This window comes from Bufo bufo, chromosome 6 (genome assembly GCF_905171765.1).
Source record: "Bufo bufo chromosome 6, aBufBuf1.1, whole genome shotgun sequence".
Classification (NCBI taxonomy): domain Eukaryota; kingdom Metazoa; phylum Chordata; class Amphibia; order Anura; family Bufonidae; genus Bufo; species Bufo bufo.
The window spans coordinates 319,294,563-319,309,436 of NC_053394.1; the positions used below are offsets into that span (position 1 = coordinate 319,294,563).

At 47.5% G+C, this 14,874-nt stretch overlaps 1 protein-coding gene across 2 annotated transcripts in view; it reads right to left on the bottom strand.

Moving 5' to 3' along the window:
- The window catches only part of LOC121003095, a 46,473-nt gene extending 38,684 nt beyond the window's left edge, over positions 1-7,789 (bottom strand). For both annotated transcript variants that reach the window (XM_040434668.1, XM_040434666.1), the window contains exon 1: positions 7,674-7,789. The gene's annotated coding sequence lies outside the window, so the exon portion shown is untranslated. The remainder of the gene's footprint in view (positions 1-7,673) is intronic.
- Positions 7,790-14,874: the final 7,085 nt, after the last annotated feature.

Here is a 14,874-nt window from a genome sequence, read left to right on the forward strand (position 1 = left end):
TCCGCCCATTGACTACACCTCTTTTCCCGCCCCTTTTTCAGCTACCTATTGCATGCAACATTTAACTATGGTCGTGTACCCTGTGCCAGTCTATGGTCATGTACCCTGTGCCAGTCTATGGTCATGTACCCTGTGCCAGTCTGACTATGGTCATGTATATATAATATCCAGCCATTGTCTGCCACCTAGTACCATCCCAGTGATGCCAATCACTCTGCGCTGTTCAGCAGGTTGGCACACCAAACACGAGCAGTGCCACCTATTCACTGCCAGGCGCCATTCAGCCACTGTCTGAAATCCTGTGCCACCAGGGCAACATAAAACAGTATGCTGCCTTGTGCCCTCTGCCAGTCTGGCACTGTCCTGCACCCTGTACCATTCATAGCCCTTTAGATAGTCTGTGCCACCTATTAGGCTACATGTGCCACTGCTGGGCACCCTGTGCCAGTCAGAATCTATGGCCCCTAGTTAAGCAGCCGGTGTGCCCTGACCCCTGTACACAAGTGTGTGCCACCCTGCTGCCAGTCACTGTCCTGCAGCCTCTGACACCCTAGTGCTGGCTGTCAGAGTGTGGTTGCCAGGGGTGCTCACCAGGTTCTGCTCCTCGCTGTGCTCCAGGTCCACATTGCCTTGGCTCTTGCCAAGATCATGTGTCTTTGGCGCGTGGTCTCGCGGGATTGCGCGCCCGAAGTCAGGGCCGGTGCAAGGATTTTTGTCAACAGAAGCAAATCTACATTTTACCCCCCCCCCCCATCATTTCACATTTCTGCCCCTCATGATTCATGTCCATTTCTTGCCCCCCCATCATTTCACATTTCTGCCCCTCATGATTCATGTCCATTTCTTGCCCCCCCCCATGTGCTAATATCATAGTGCCATCCTCTCCCCCTGCCCCCTAATGTGCCAGTATCAAGTGCCTCTCTCCTCCCCCCTCCATGTGCCAGTATCATGGCGCCAATAGCCCCCCCCCACCCCCCTCCCCCGTGGCAGTAAAGTAACAGTCCGGTATTTAAAAAAAAAAAAAAAAACAACCTTTCACATCAGAGGCAAGGCATTTACCCTCACAGCTATGAGAGCTGTATAGACAGTTACTTAAAAAAGATATATATATAAGACTTCTACTGTAGATAACTTTGATACTTAATGTACATCCATACACATGACAGCTGCCCCAGTGCACTGTGTATGGATGTAGCAGAGCTGGGTGTGTTGGGGCAGCTGACATGTGTATGGATGTACACTAGGTATCAAAGTTACCTACAGTAGAAGTCTTATATTTTTTTTTTTTTTAAGCAACTGGTAATACAGCCAGTTGAGGGTAAATGCCTTGCCTCTGATGTGAAAGGTTGTGAGTTCGAATCCCAGGAGAAACTTTTCTGAAAGAAAGCCTAAATGAGATTTAAATGAGGAACAGAAGGAGATGATGTCAGATGGATGACAAGTAGGGGGCGGGGCGCAGGCCGGCGCCCCCAGGCAGAGTGCGCTCTACGCGGTGGCCTACTCTGCTTATGGGTGGCGCCGGCCCTGGGTGTGGATCTGACCTCTGGGACACGTACCTACCTGACATCAGTGGTATACCCTACAGATGGGCCACACAGCAATGGTTTTCCGTGGGGACACCATGGAGGCATGCCCTATTTCTGTAAGTGATTACGGATCCCTCATACTTTCTCCCCATTCACTCGGCCCCCTGTATTGACTCAATTATGGCATCATATATTATACTGGTATGTGTGGACATTAGGCTTGTCGTCTAGTATTAAAATGTATGGCGTCCGCGGAAGGCAAAATTTGTTTCACCAGAAGTCGCGCAAGACTTCGGTGAATGCAGGGTGGATAAAAATCTATGATTTTTTTAAAAAAAATAAATTAAAAAAATCTGATTTTTTTATTTAAATCAGATTTTTTTTATATAAAATGCTTTTTGAGGAAAATATATTACTATCCAAAGGTTATCCCATCATGAAATAAAGATTTGTTTTTTAATTATGTAGAATAAGGCCTCATGCACACGACCGTATTTTGTTTCCGTGTCCGATCCGTTTTTTTTTGCGGATAGGATGCGGACCCATTCATTTCAATGGGTCCGCAAACAAAATAGTGCATGTCCTATTTCTTTCTAGTTTGCGGACAAGGATAGGCATTACTACAATGGATCTGCAAAAAAAACAGATCTTCAAAAAAAATGATCCGTCATCCGTTTTTTTTTTTGCGGATCCGCAATTTGCGGACCGCAAAACACATACGGTCGTGTGCATGTAGCCTAAGGCTCCATTCACACGTCCGCAAAATGGGTTCGCATCCATTCCGCAATTTTGCGGAACGGGTGCAGACCCATTCATTCTCTATGGGGACGGAATGGATGCGGACAGCACACAGTGTGCTGTCCGCATCCGCATTTGCGGTTTGAGGCCCCGATCTTTGGGTCCGCAGCTCCGCAAAAAGATAGAGCATGTCCTATTCTTGTCCGCAGCTTGCGGACAAGAATAGGCATTTCTATGGGGGTGCCAGTCTGGTATGTTGCGGACCCGCAATTTGCGGGTCCGCAACACACCACGGACGTGTGAATGCAGCCTTAAGGTCCATTCACACGTCCGTTTTTTCTTTCCTGATCTGTTCCGTTTTATGCGGAACAGATCTGGACCAGTTCTGTACCCATTCATTTTCAATGGGTCCTGGAAAAAATCGGACAGCACAATGTGTGCTGTCAGTTTCCGTTGTTACGTTCCGCATGTCCGAAAAAATATAAAACTTGTCCTATTCTTTTCCGTTTTTTGCGGATCCGCAAAAAACGGATGACATACAGAAACATTTTCAGGAACAACGGATCCACAAAAAACTGACCGAAAATCGGGACATAGAAAAATACTGACGTGTGAATGTAGCCTTAGGCTGTATATGTTTAAGTTTTTGGGTAAATAAATTCCATAAATCCATTCACAATGGGAGGGAAGAAATGCAAATGAGCTCTTAACAAGCTTTGCCTCTGATGCCACCAGATGTAAGGCAGCTATCCTATAAGTCAATATTCAGCTCTTAAAATAGGCCTTGAGACATGACTTGGATATTAAATAAGCCAGCACCTCATCTGCAGACAGCTGTTTCGGGGTGATTGCCACTCATCAGTGCAGAGCAGAGAGTACTGGCTTAACTGGGTAGGAGGCCTGTGTCAGAAACAGCTGTCTGCAGATGAGGTGCTGGCTTATTTAATATCCCAGTCATGTCTCAAGGCTTATTTTAAGAGCTGAACACTGACTTATAGGATAGCTGCCTTACATCTGGTGGCATTAGAGGCAAAGCTTGTTAAGAGCTCATTTGCATTTCTTCCCTCCCAGAATTCCAGAGGAGCATGTATGGCCTATAAGTCTCCTCACACTGATTAAGGCCTCTTTCACACGGGTGTTGCGGGAAAAGGTGCGGGTGCGTTGCGGGAACATGACCGATTTTTCTGCGCGAGTGCGAAACATTGTAATGCGTTTTGCACGCGCGTGAGAAAAATCGTCATGTTTTGTACCCAAACCCGAACTTCTTCACAGAAGTTCGGGCTTGGGATCGGTGTTCTGTAGATTGTATTATTTTCCCTTATAACATGGTTATAAGGGAAAATAATAGCATTCTGAATACAGAATGCATAGTACAATAGCACTGGAGGGGTTAAAAAAAAAATAAAAAAATAATTTAACTCACCTTAATCCACTTGATCGCGCAGCCGGCTTCTCTTCTGTCTTCATCTTTGCTGTGTGCAGGAAAAGGACCTGTGGTGACGTCACTCCGGTCATCACATGGTCCGTCACATGATCTTTTACCATGTTGATGGACCATGTGACGTCACCACAGGTCCATTTCCTGGACACAGCAAAGATGAAGACAGAAGAGATGCCGGCTGCGCGATCAAGTGGATTAAGGTAAGTTAAATTATTTTTATTTATTTTTTTAACCCCTCCAGCGCTATTGTACTATGCATTTTGTATTCAGAATGCTATTAGTTTCCCTTATAACCATGTTATAAGGGAAAATAATAATGATCGGGTCTCCATCCCGATCGTCTCCTAGCAACCGTGTGTGAAAATCGTACCGCATCCGCACTTGCTTGCGGATGCTTGCGATTTTCACGCAGCCCCATTCACTTCTATGGGGCCTGCGTTGCATGGAAAACGCACAATATAAAGCATGCTGCGATTTTCACGCAACGCACAAGTGATGCGTGAAAATCACCGCTCGTGTGCACAGCCCCATAGAAATGAATGGGTCCAGATTCTGTGCGCATTGCACCCGCGCGGAATACTCGCCCGTGTGAACTCAGCCTAAGGTGCTCTCTCCCTAAGGAGAGTTAGTTTCCCCCTTTGTCCATTCACAATGTCATGCTCTTCCAGGAGGTTTTTTGTAAGATTATTGGGCCGTTTGTCTGCCTACAAGATATTATCACAGAATTTGAATTTGACTCAGCAGAGATCACATGCCTCTTCTTCACAGCAAAAATGTTATAACATTAACAGAGTTGAGAAAAATACCTTAATCCTAACTTCTACAAGTCTATGAATACAGAATCAACCTAATATGAAAAGTTGTTATTCTAAAAATCTTCATCTACTTGCATATTATAAGTTATACCAGCAAGAATTAGTCTTTATGTAGAAAACTATGATTTAAATCAAGCCTTACTGACTAGTGATTTAAATCGTGATTTACAAACTGTGAAAAAAAATTAGCCTCTCTTTGCATCGCCATATTCTGACACCCATAACTTTTTTATGGTTATGTCTATGGAGCTGTGTGAGGGCTAATACCATTTTGGAGGGTGTAAGGCCCCTTTCACACGGGCAATTATTCCGCGCGGATGCGATGCGGGAGGTGAACGCATTGCACCCGCACTGAATACCGACCCATTCATTTCTATGGGGCTGTTTACATAAGCGGTGATTTTCACGCATCACTTGTGCGTTACCTGAAAATCGCAGCATGCTCTATATTCTGCGTTTTTCACGCAACGCAGGCCCCATAGAAGTGAATGGGGTTGCGTGAAAATTGCAAGCATCCGCAAGCAAGTGCGGATGTGGTGCGATTTTCACGCACGGTTGCTAGGAGACGATCGGGATGGAGACCCGATCATTATTATTTTCCCTTATAACATAGTTATAAGGGAAATTAATAGCATTCTGAATACAGAATGCATAGTAAAACAGCGCTGGAGGGGTTAAAAATAATAATAATAATTTAACTCACCTTAGTCCACTTGATCGCGGCCCGGCATCTCCTTCTGTCTCATTTGTTGAATACGACCTGTGATGAGCATTAATTACAGGAACAGGACCTTTGGTGACGTCACTCCGGTCATCACATGGTACGTCACATGATCTTTTACCATGGTGATGGATCATGTGATGACCGGAGTGACGTCATCAAAGGTCCTTTACCCAGGTCCTGAAGAAAGAATACAGAAGGAGATGCCGGGCTGCGATATCAAGTGGACTAAGGGGAGTTAAATTATTTATTTTATTTTTTTAACCCCTCCAGCGCTGTTTTACTTTGCATTCTGTATTCAGAATGCTATTATTTTCCCTTATAACTATGTTATTAGGGAAAATATTACAATCTACAGAACACCGATCCCAAGCCCGAACTTCTGTGAAGTATTTCGGGTTTGGGTACCAAACATGCGTGATTTTTCTCACGCGAGTGCAAAACGCATTACAATGTTTTGCACTCGCGCGGAAAAATCGCGAGTGTTCCCGCAACGCACCCGCACATTTTCCCGCAACGCCCCTGTGTGAAAGAGGCCTAAGACTTTTTGATAATTTTTTATTCTTTTTTTTGGGAAGGTGATGCTAATCATGGTACTGGATAAATACATGTTTTGGTAAGTGGCAGTGCTAATTTTTGGAGAATGGGGGAGGGGTATTTGAATTAGTATATATTTTTTAAAACTTGAACATATGACCGTCAGATCGCTTTCCCCATAGACTGCATGAATTACCATACCAGTGTATGGGAAATTCGTAATGTTCCTTATGGAGCCCTGCCACCAAGGCTGAAGGCTACCACAACGAATGAACAGCTCCCCGATCTCAGCAACAGACCACAGCATCCAATGGGTTAAATATGACTGGCGTTATTGGCGATCACAGACACCCGACGACTATGGCAGCCTCAGCCAGATAGCACAGGGGTGAAAAGTACAGTAGTGTGCATGAGGCCTTAGGCCAGTTTTCAAACAGTATGTTAAAAGGGTTTTCTAAGATTTTAACAGTGATGACCTGTCCTCAGGAGAGGTAATCAATATCTGATCGGTGGGGGTCCGACACCCAGGACCCCGCCAATCAGCTGTTTGAGAAGGCACCGGAGCTCCTGTTAGCACCGCAGTCTTCTCGCACCTCACCAAGCACAGTGCCGTACATTGTATAGCGGCTGTGCTTGATATCGCGCTCAGCCCCATTCGCTTCAGTGGGGCTGAGCTGCCTCTCGGCACGGATGACCAATGAATATGTCATCAATGGCCTAGGTAAAGCTGCAAGCACTGCTGCCTTCTCAAACAGCTGATCAGAGGGGGTCCTGGGTGTCGGACCCTCGATCAGATACTGATGACCTCTCCTGAGGATAGTTCATCAGTGTAAAAATCTCAGCTGTTTTACCCACAAAACCGTGCAACCATTGACATAACTGGTAATGTTTGTACGGTTCTGCAGATAAAACTGTGTATTACTGGCAAATCTGTGCGCCCAATTAACACACTATTTAAAAACCCACCCACAGCCGAGGGGCGTGATTTCATCCACATGCGCCTACAGCAGCAAGGACGCCTGGCCTAAGAGCGATGTGACGGGGTATCCGCAAAAAGAGCAGCTCTCTCTGGCTTGCCCAGGATTAGAAAAACATGTCTGCTTTCTCCCAAAAACCAGCGCCACCTCTGTCCACAGGTCATGTGCATTATTGCAGCTGGCTCATGTATGTATTATCCCCCGCTGTACATGCACAGCAGATGTGGGGTCTTCAAGGATGAGAGGACCCCATAGCCGCTGGGTGCCTGCTGTTTTACACATCACCCCTGACTACAGGTACTCTGCAGTACTGCAGCTCTGCCCCAATGGAGATTTGCTGCAATACCACACACTGCCCGTGGACAGGGGTGGCGCTGTGTTTGGAAGAAAGCAGCCATGTTTTTCTAATCCTGGGCAACCCTTATAACCAGACACTCAATAATTTTAATGGGCGATGTGATTATTCAGCAGAGGGCTAAGGACTTGCTGGACGGTAATTGGGGTGGAGCAGGCAGCAGGACCCCTCTCCATCTGCTCATCCTGGGGGTCCTGTTTTATGCTAAGGGATTAGGACTTATTCTTGTATCATGAGTGATAAAGGGTCCATGACCCCTATTGCCCAGGGGCCCAGACAAGCTTCAGTCCACCTCTGGCCCCGATAAACCCTGCAAGCACTACAAGTCCCAGCAGGATAGGTACTGTCCCGTCCCAGTGCAGTGCTCAGAAGTGTTCCAACTACAACACCCAGCGTTCCCTGGCGATCTGCTGAGAGTAGTAGTCCCCCAGCAGGTTGAGGCGCTCTGGCCCCATATTTGTGTTGCATTTCCGTATCATGGAGGAGAGGGAGTACAGGAGTCTGGCAGGAAGTGAACTCCAGGAGCACGCCATGTACAATGCTATGACTGCGGAGCCCCTTACCCTCTGGTGAATTGTCCTCGGCAGGCCTGGCGTCGTCCTTCTTGTCGGTTAGCAGAGGTAGTGGCTGCAGACGTTACAAGTACCCGGAAAGTACAAGCTACAGAAACGAAAGTGAAAGCTGTGCAGTACACCATTACGCCCACACGATGGCGGCATGCTACCAGTGATGTCTGCAGGAGTGAATTAGCGGGAAGGGAAAAGGTTGGTTTGTTGTGATCAGGTCGTCAGGGTATCAGGGGTAGTTGTGAAAGTGCACAAAGCTCTGCATATTGCCTCTGTAGGGACATTTCCTTCTTGTCTGGCTTACTAAAGTATGTAATTCCTCTGTTATTCATCCTGGAAAGTGGAAATTGGTGCCTACAACTCATTACTATTCCCATTGTTAGGCCTCTTTCACACGGGCATTGCGGGAAAATGTGCGGGTGCATTACGGGAACACCTGCGATTTTTACGCGCGAGCGCAAAACATTGTAATGCGTTTTGCACTCTCGTGAGAAAAATCGCGCATGTTTGGTACCCAAACCCGAAATTCTTCACAGAAGTTCGGGCTTGGGATCAGTGTTCTGTAGATTGTATTATTTTCCCTTATAACATGGTTATAAGGGAAAATAATAGCATTCTGAATACAGAATGCATAGTACAATAACAAGGAGGGGTTAAAAAAAATAATAATTATTTAACTCACCTTAATCCACTTGCTGGCGCTGCCGGCATCTCGTCTGTCTCCTTCTTTGCTGAACAGGACCTGTGGTGACGTCACTCCGGTCATCACATGATCCATCACCATGGTAAAAGATCATGTGATGACCGGAATGATGTCACCACAGGTCTTATTCAGCAAAGAAGGAGACAGATGAGATGCCGGCAGCGCCAGCAAGTGGATTAAGGTGAGTTAAATAATAATTATTTTTTTTTAACCCCTCCTTGGTATTGTACTATGCATTCTGTATTCAGAATGCTATTATTTTCCCTTATAACCATGTTATAAGGGAAAATAATAATGATCGGGTCTCCATCCCGATCGTCTCCTAGCAACCGTGCGTAAAAATCGCACCGCATCCGCACTTGCTTGCGATTTTCACACAACCCTATTCACTTCTATGGGGCCTGCGCTGTGTGAAAAACGCAGAATATCTATATTTATATCCCCCTTCCAGGCCCCACCCATGTCCCGCCTCCACCCCTGGTCGCTGTCGCACCACGATTGTTACGCCCCTGATCCCGTCACTACCCAGATAGCAAGGATAACTTGCCACAAACTTGTGGCAGGGTTAAATTGTAAGTCTTGTTAACTTGCTGCACACATTATCTGGCAAGTTGTACACTTGCAGAGAACTTGCAGCACAAGTTCTAGTTGACACTTTTTCAACTTGCAGAAAATTTGCTTGGCAAGTCTCTAGCAAGAGCATAATAACTTAACGAGAACTTGCAGCAAGTTTGCAAAAGCAAGCTAATCTGGAGACTTGCAAAGCAGACTTGCTACAAGTTTGCAACATACTTGTGAAGCTTGGCAAGTCTGCAATAGCTTAGTAAGTCATTTTCAAAATTGCAGCACAATTATTTGCTATCTGGGTACAGAAATACAGCGCCTCATACCTCTTACATCCACTGACGTCTCCTTTGATGTAGATGTTCTCTTTCCTCATCTTCTCCTTTCAGACCTTCAGACCAGACTACCATTTTGTCGCCATTTTCCGTCTCTGCAGTTTGACAACAAAAACAAAAAAAATCTTAGTTTACTACTTTTCCCTCATCCTCCCATCTTCTGGACAAATCATCCTACTACCCCCAATACTGTGCCACTGTGCTCCCCAATACTATACTGCAGAAACAGATAAACCCCCTGATAATACTAGTACCACACAGAGCCCCCCATATAAAATACCCCTTCTTTGTGGCCTCAGTAGAAGCCCCCAAATAATGTGCCAGTAAGAAGTGCCCCCCATAGTTGCCACCCATGTGTCAGTAATAAGTGCCTCTTTTCTCCCCCCCAATATGTGCCAGTATAAGGTGCCTCTTCCCCCATATGTGGCAGTTTCAAGTGCCTCATTCCCCCCCCCCCAATATGTGCCAGTATATAGTGCCTCTTTCCACCCCCTCCCCTATATGTGCCAATTTCAAGTGCCTCTTTTCTCCCCCCCCCCCCAATATGTGCCAGTATAAGGTGCCTCTCCCCCCCCCTTCCCCAATATGTGCCAGTTTCAAGTGCCTCATTTCTCCTCCTCCCCAATATGTGCCAGTATAAGGTGCATCTTTCCACCCCTTCCCCTATATGTGCCAATTTCAAGTGCCTCTTTTCTCCCCCCCCCCCCAATATGTGCCAGTATAAGGTGCCTCTTTCCACCCTTTCCCCCATATGTGGCAGTTTAAAGTGTCTCACCCCCCCCCCCCCAATATGTGCCAGTATAAGGTGCCTCTTTCCACCCCTTCCCCTATATGTGCCAATTTCAAGTGCCTCTTTTCTCCTCCCCCCCCAATATGTGCCAGTATAAGGTGCCTCTCCCCCCCTTCCCCATATGTGCCAGTTTCAAGTGCCTCATTTCTCCTCCTCCCCAATATGTGCCAGTATAATGTGCATCTTTCCACCCCTTCCCCTATATGTGCCAATTTCAAGTGCCTCTTTTAATCCTCCCCCCCCCCCAAATATGTGCCAGTATAAGGTGCCCCCCCTTCCCCCATATGTGCCAGTTTCAAGTGCCTCATTTCTCCCCCCCCCAATATGTGCCAGTATAAGGTGCCTCCCCCCCCCCCCCTTCCCCAATATGTGCCAGTTTCAAGTGCCTCATTTCTCCTCCTCCCCAATATGTGCCAGTATAAGGTGCCTCTTTCCACCCTTTCCCCCATATGTGGCAGTTTAAAGTGTCTCATCCCCCCCCCCCCCAATATGTGCCAGTATAAGGTGCCTCTTTCCACCCCTTCCCCTATATGTGCCAATTTCAAGTGCCTCTTTTCTCCTCCCCCCCCCAAATATGTGCCAGTATAAGGTGCCTCTCCCCCCCTTCCCCCATATGTGCCAGTTTTAAGTGCCTCATTTCTCCTCCCCAATATGTGCCAGTATAAGGTGCATCTTTCCACCCCTTCCCCTATATGTGCCAATTTCAAGTGCCTCTTTTCTCCCCCCCCCCCCAATATGTGCCAGTATAAGGTGCCTCTTTCCACCCTTTCCCCCATATGTGGCAGTTTAAAGTGTCTCACCCCCCCCCCCCCCAATATGTGCCAGTATAAGGTGCCTCTTTCCACCCCTTCCCCTATATGTGCCAATTTCAAGTGCCTCTTTTCTCCTCCCCCCCCAATATGTGCCAGTATAAGGTGCCTCTCCCCCCCTTCCCCATATGTGCCAGTTTCAAGTGCCTCATTTCTCCTCCTCCCCAATATGTGCCAGTATAATGTGCATCTTTCCACCCCTTCCCCTATATGTGCCAATTTCAAGTGCCTCTTTTAATCCTCCCCCCCCCCAAATATGTGCCAGTATAAGGTGCCCCCCCTTCCCCCATATGTGCCAGTTTCAAGTGCCTCATTTCTCCTCCTCCCCAATATGTGCCAGTATAAGGTGCCTTTTTCCACCCCTTCCCCCATATGTGGCAGTTTCAAGTGCCTCATTCCCCCCCCCCCCAATATGTGCCAGTATAAGGTGCCTCTTTCCACCCCTTCCCCTATATGTGCCAATTTCAAGTGCCTCTTTTCTCCTCCCCCCCCAAATATGTGCCAGTATAAGGTGCCTCTCCCCCCCTTCCCCCATATGTGCCAATTTTAAGTGCCTCATTTCTCCTCCCCAATATGTGCCAGTATAAGGTGCATCTTTCCACCCCTTCCCCTATATGTGCCAATTTCAAGTGCCTCTTTTATCCCCCCCCCAAATATGTGCCAGTATAAGGTGCCCCCCCCTTCCCCCATATGTGCCAGTTTCAAGTGCCTCATTTCTCCTCCTCCCCAATATGTGCCAGTATAAGGTGCCTTTTTCCACCCCTTCCCCCATATGTGGCAGTTTCAAGTGCCTCATTTCCCCCCCAATATGTGCCAGTATAAGGTGCCTCTTTCCACCCCTTCCCCTATATGTGCCAATTTCAAGTGCCTCTTTTCTCCTCCCCCCCCCCAAATATGTGCCAGTATAAGGTGCCTCTCCCCCCCTTCCCCCATATGTGCCAGTTTTAAGTGCCTCATTTCTCCTCCCCAATATGTGCCAGTATAATGTGCATCTTTCCACCCCTTCCCCTATATGTGCCAATTTCAAGTGCCTCTTTTATCCTCCCCCCCCCAAATATGTGCCAGTATAAGGTGCCCCCCCCCCTTCCCCCATATGTGCCAGTTTCAAGTGCCTCATTTCTCCTCCTCCCCAATATGTGCCAGTATAAGGTGCCTTTTTCCACCCCTTCCCCCATATGTGGCAGTTTCAAGTGCCTCATTCCCCCCCCCCCAATATGTGCCAGTATAAGGTGCCTCTTTCCACCCCTTCCCCTATATGTGCCAATTTCAAGTGCCTCTTTTCTCCTCCCCCCCCAAATATGTGCCAGTATAAGGTGCCTCTCCCCCCCTTCCCCCATATGTGCCAGTTTTAAGTGCCTCATTTCTCCTCCCCAATATGTGCCAGTATAATGTGCATCTTTCCACCCCTTCCCCTATATGTGCCAATTTCAAGTGCCTCTTTTATCCTCCCCCCCCCCCCAAATATGTGCCAGTAAAAGGTGCCCCCCCCCCTTCCCCCATATGTGCCAGTTTCAAGTGCCTCATTTCTCCTCCTCCCCAATATGTGCCAGTATAAGGTGCCTTTTTCCACCCCTTCCCCCATATGTGGCAGTTTCAAGTGCCTCATTCCCCCCCCAATATGTGCCAGTATAAGGTGCCTCTTTCCACCCCTTCCCCTATATGTGCCAATTTCAAGTGCCTCTTTTCTCCTCCCCCCCCAAATATGTGCCAGTATAAGGTGCCTCTCCCCCCCTTCCCCCATATGTGCCAGTTTTAAGTGCCTCATTTCTCCTCCCCAATATGTGCCAGTATAAGGTGCATCTTTCCACCCCTTCCCCTATATGTGCCAATTTCAAGTGCCTCTTTTCTCCCCCCCCCCCCAAATATGTGCCAGTATAAGGTGCCTCTCCCCCCCTTCCCCCATATGTGCCAGTTTCAAGTGCCTCATTTCTCCTCCTCCCCAATATGTGCCAGTATAAGGTGCACCTTTCCACCCCTTCCCCCATTTGTGCCAATTTCAGGTGCCTCTCTTCTCTAAAAAAAACAACAAAAAAACCTTTTACTTACCTCCAACGATGCGATGCAGCAGGCCTCTTCCCGGCCTGTGTACCGTGCTGTACGGCTCAGGCGGCGTGATGACGTCATCGCGCCGCCTGCAGCGGCCTCTGATAGGCTGTGGGCCTTGTGCCTGCAGCCTATCAGAGGAACAGGGGAGGGAGACGCCTCTCCCTCCCCTGCCGCAGCACAGCCGTCTGTATCGCTGTCCTGAGGACGGCGATACAGATGACTATGGAGATGAAAAAGGCTTGTACCCGGGCACAGGATTGCAAACCCCGACTGTCCGGGTCATTCCCGTACGGGTGGCAACCCTAGCTAGGGATGAGCAAACCCGTGGAAGTTCGGGTTCGCTGGGTGTGGCAGAATTTCAAGTCAAAGTTCAGGTTCGGGACCCCGAACCCCATTGAAGTTAATGGGGACCTGAACTTCACTTAACTTTTTTCTGTTATAACGTGGGTATATCTGAAAATAATGGTATTCTTAAGACAGAAAGCAAAAGGGAAACCTTTTTGTATTTCGTCATAATAGAAGTCTATGGGCAGCATAACAGATCCATCCTGGTTTCCCTTTTGCATTTTGTAAAGGGGGAATATTAATCACCAATATTTATGCAAATATCAGTAATTAATATTCATAAATCTGAGGAACCATCTAGTGATAACTCCGCCCATTTATGCCTTTATATAATAATAACACAATAACTTCGCTATGCTTTACACTAATCACTATGCTAATCACTAACAATACAGCACTAAATATACAATCCTAAACTACACTACACATTCCCAATTCCACCCACAAACTATCTATACGATACACACATTCAATATTAACAGCCCACCCATCTAGTTCTATACTATCCCTATGGGGTACGCCGAGGGTTAACGGTGGCCTTACAGGGGTGTAAGCCGACCACAAACACAAAGGGTTAACAATGGGGATAATATCAGAACTGTACAGCAATGCAAGGGTAAATACCCTGCAAGTGTACAGTGAGGGGGGGGGGGTGTGGCAGGGTTTGAGCAGGGGTTACCACCAGGGGTTAATCAGGGTAGGGAAAGGGTTACACGGTGGCACTGCAGGAGTGTATGTAGTCCACAGACACTAATACAGTAATAGGGGTGAGATACAGTGGGGGTCATCAGGGGGGTGTAACTGAACCACAAATACAATCAGGGGAACCAGTGGCACAGGATCAGGGGTACAAACAAGGATACAATAAAGCAAGGGTTTGGGGGATCAGGGTGTCCAGTAACACGGCAAGGGTAAATCAGGGCCCAGGGTACACATCAGGGGCAAGGGTTATAAGGCAGGGCCCAAGGTGCACATCAGGGACACAAATATAGGGGTTACAGGACCAGGGGTGTGGGTTAACCAGGGGAGAGATATAGCGGTCGGGGGTCAGGGGATATACTTAATCCTTCCAGCGTTAGTAGGCCTCTTCCAGGCGGTCATAATGGAGCTGCACTCTCCCATGTGTCTAGTCTGGTTGCAAGAGAGCGCACCTCTGTCCGGTTTGGGGTTTTATAGCCCAAAAGCAACCCCCTCCTCCTTCCTCAGGCATGTGACATCATAGTGTGCCTTAGTCCCCCCCTCCTAGTCCCAAAAATGCTGGGAGTAATGGGCATGGCCATGGGGCAGAGGTGTGGAAAACAGGTTATGATGTCTCTGGTTAGAAGGCCCTCTCACGAACGGTGCCAGAGAGTCTGATTGTAAGGGGTCTGAACAAAAGGGGACTAGATGCTAATCAGCTGTTATCCTACAGGCTATCAGCACAAGTTTTTCTCTAAACAACTCTGTTGATAACAGTTGGAATTGCATATATGCATAAATATATCCACAGATGCTTCGGGCACATCTATAAACACATATAAAACCGGGGGTATGAATGGGCAGCAATAAGCCCACATACATACTGTCATGCTGACATAAGTGTATATACATAGACACGTGTGCAAAT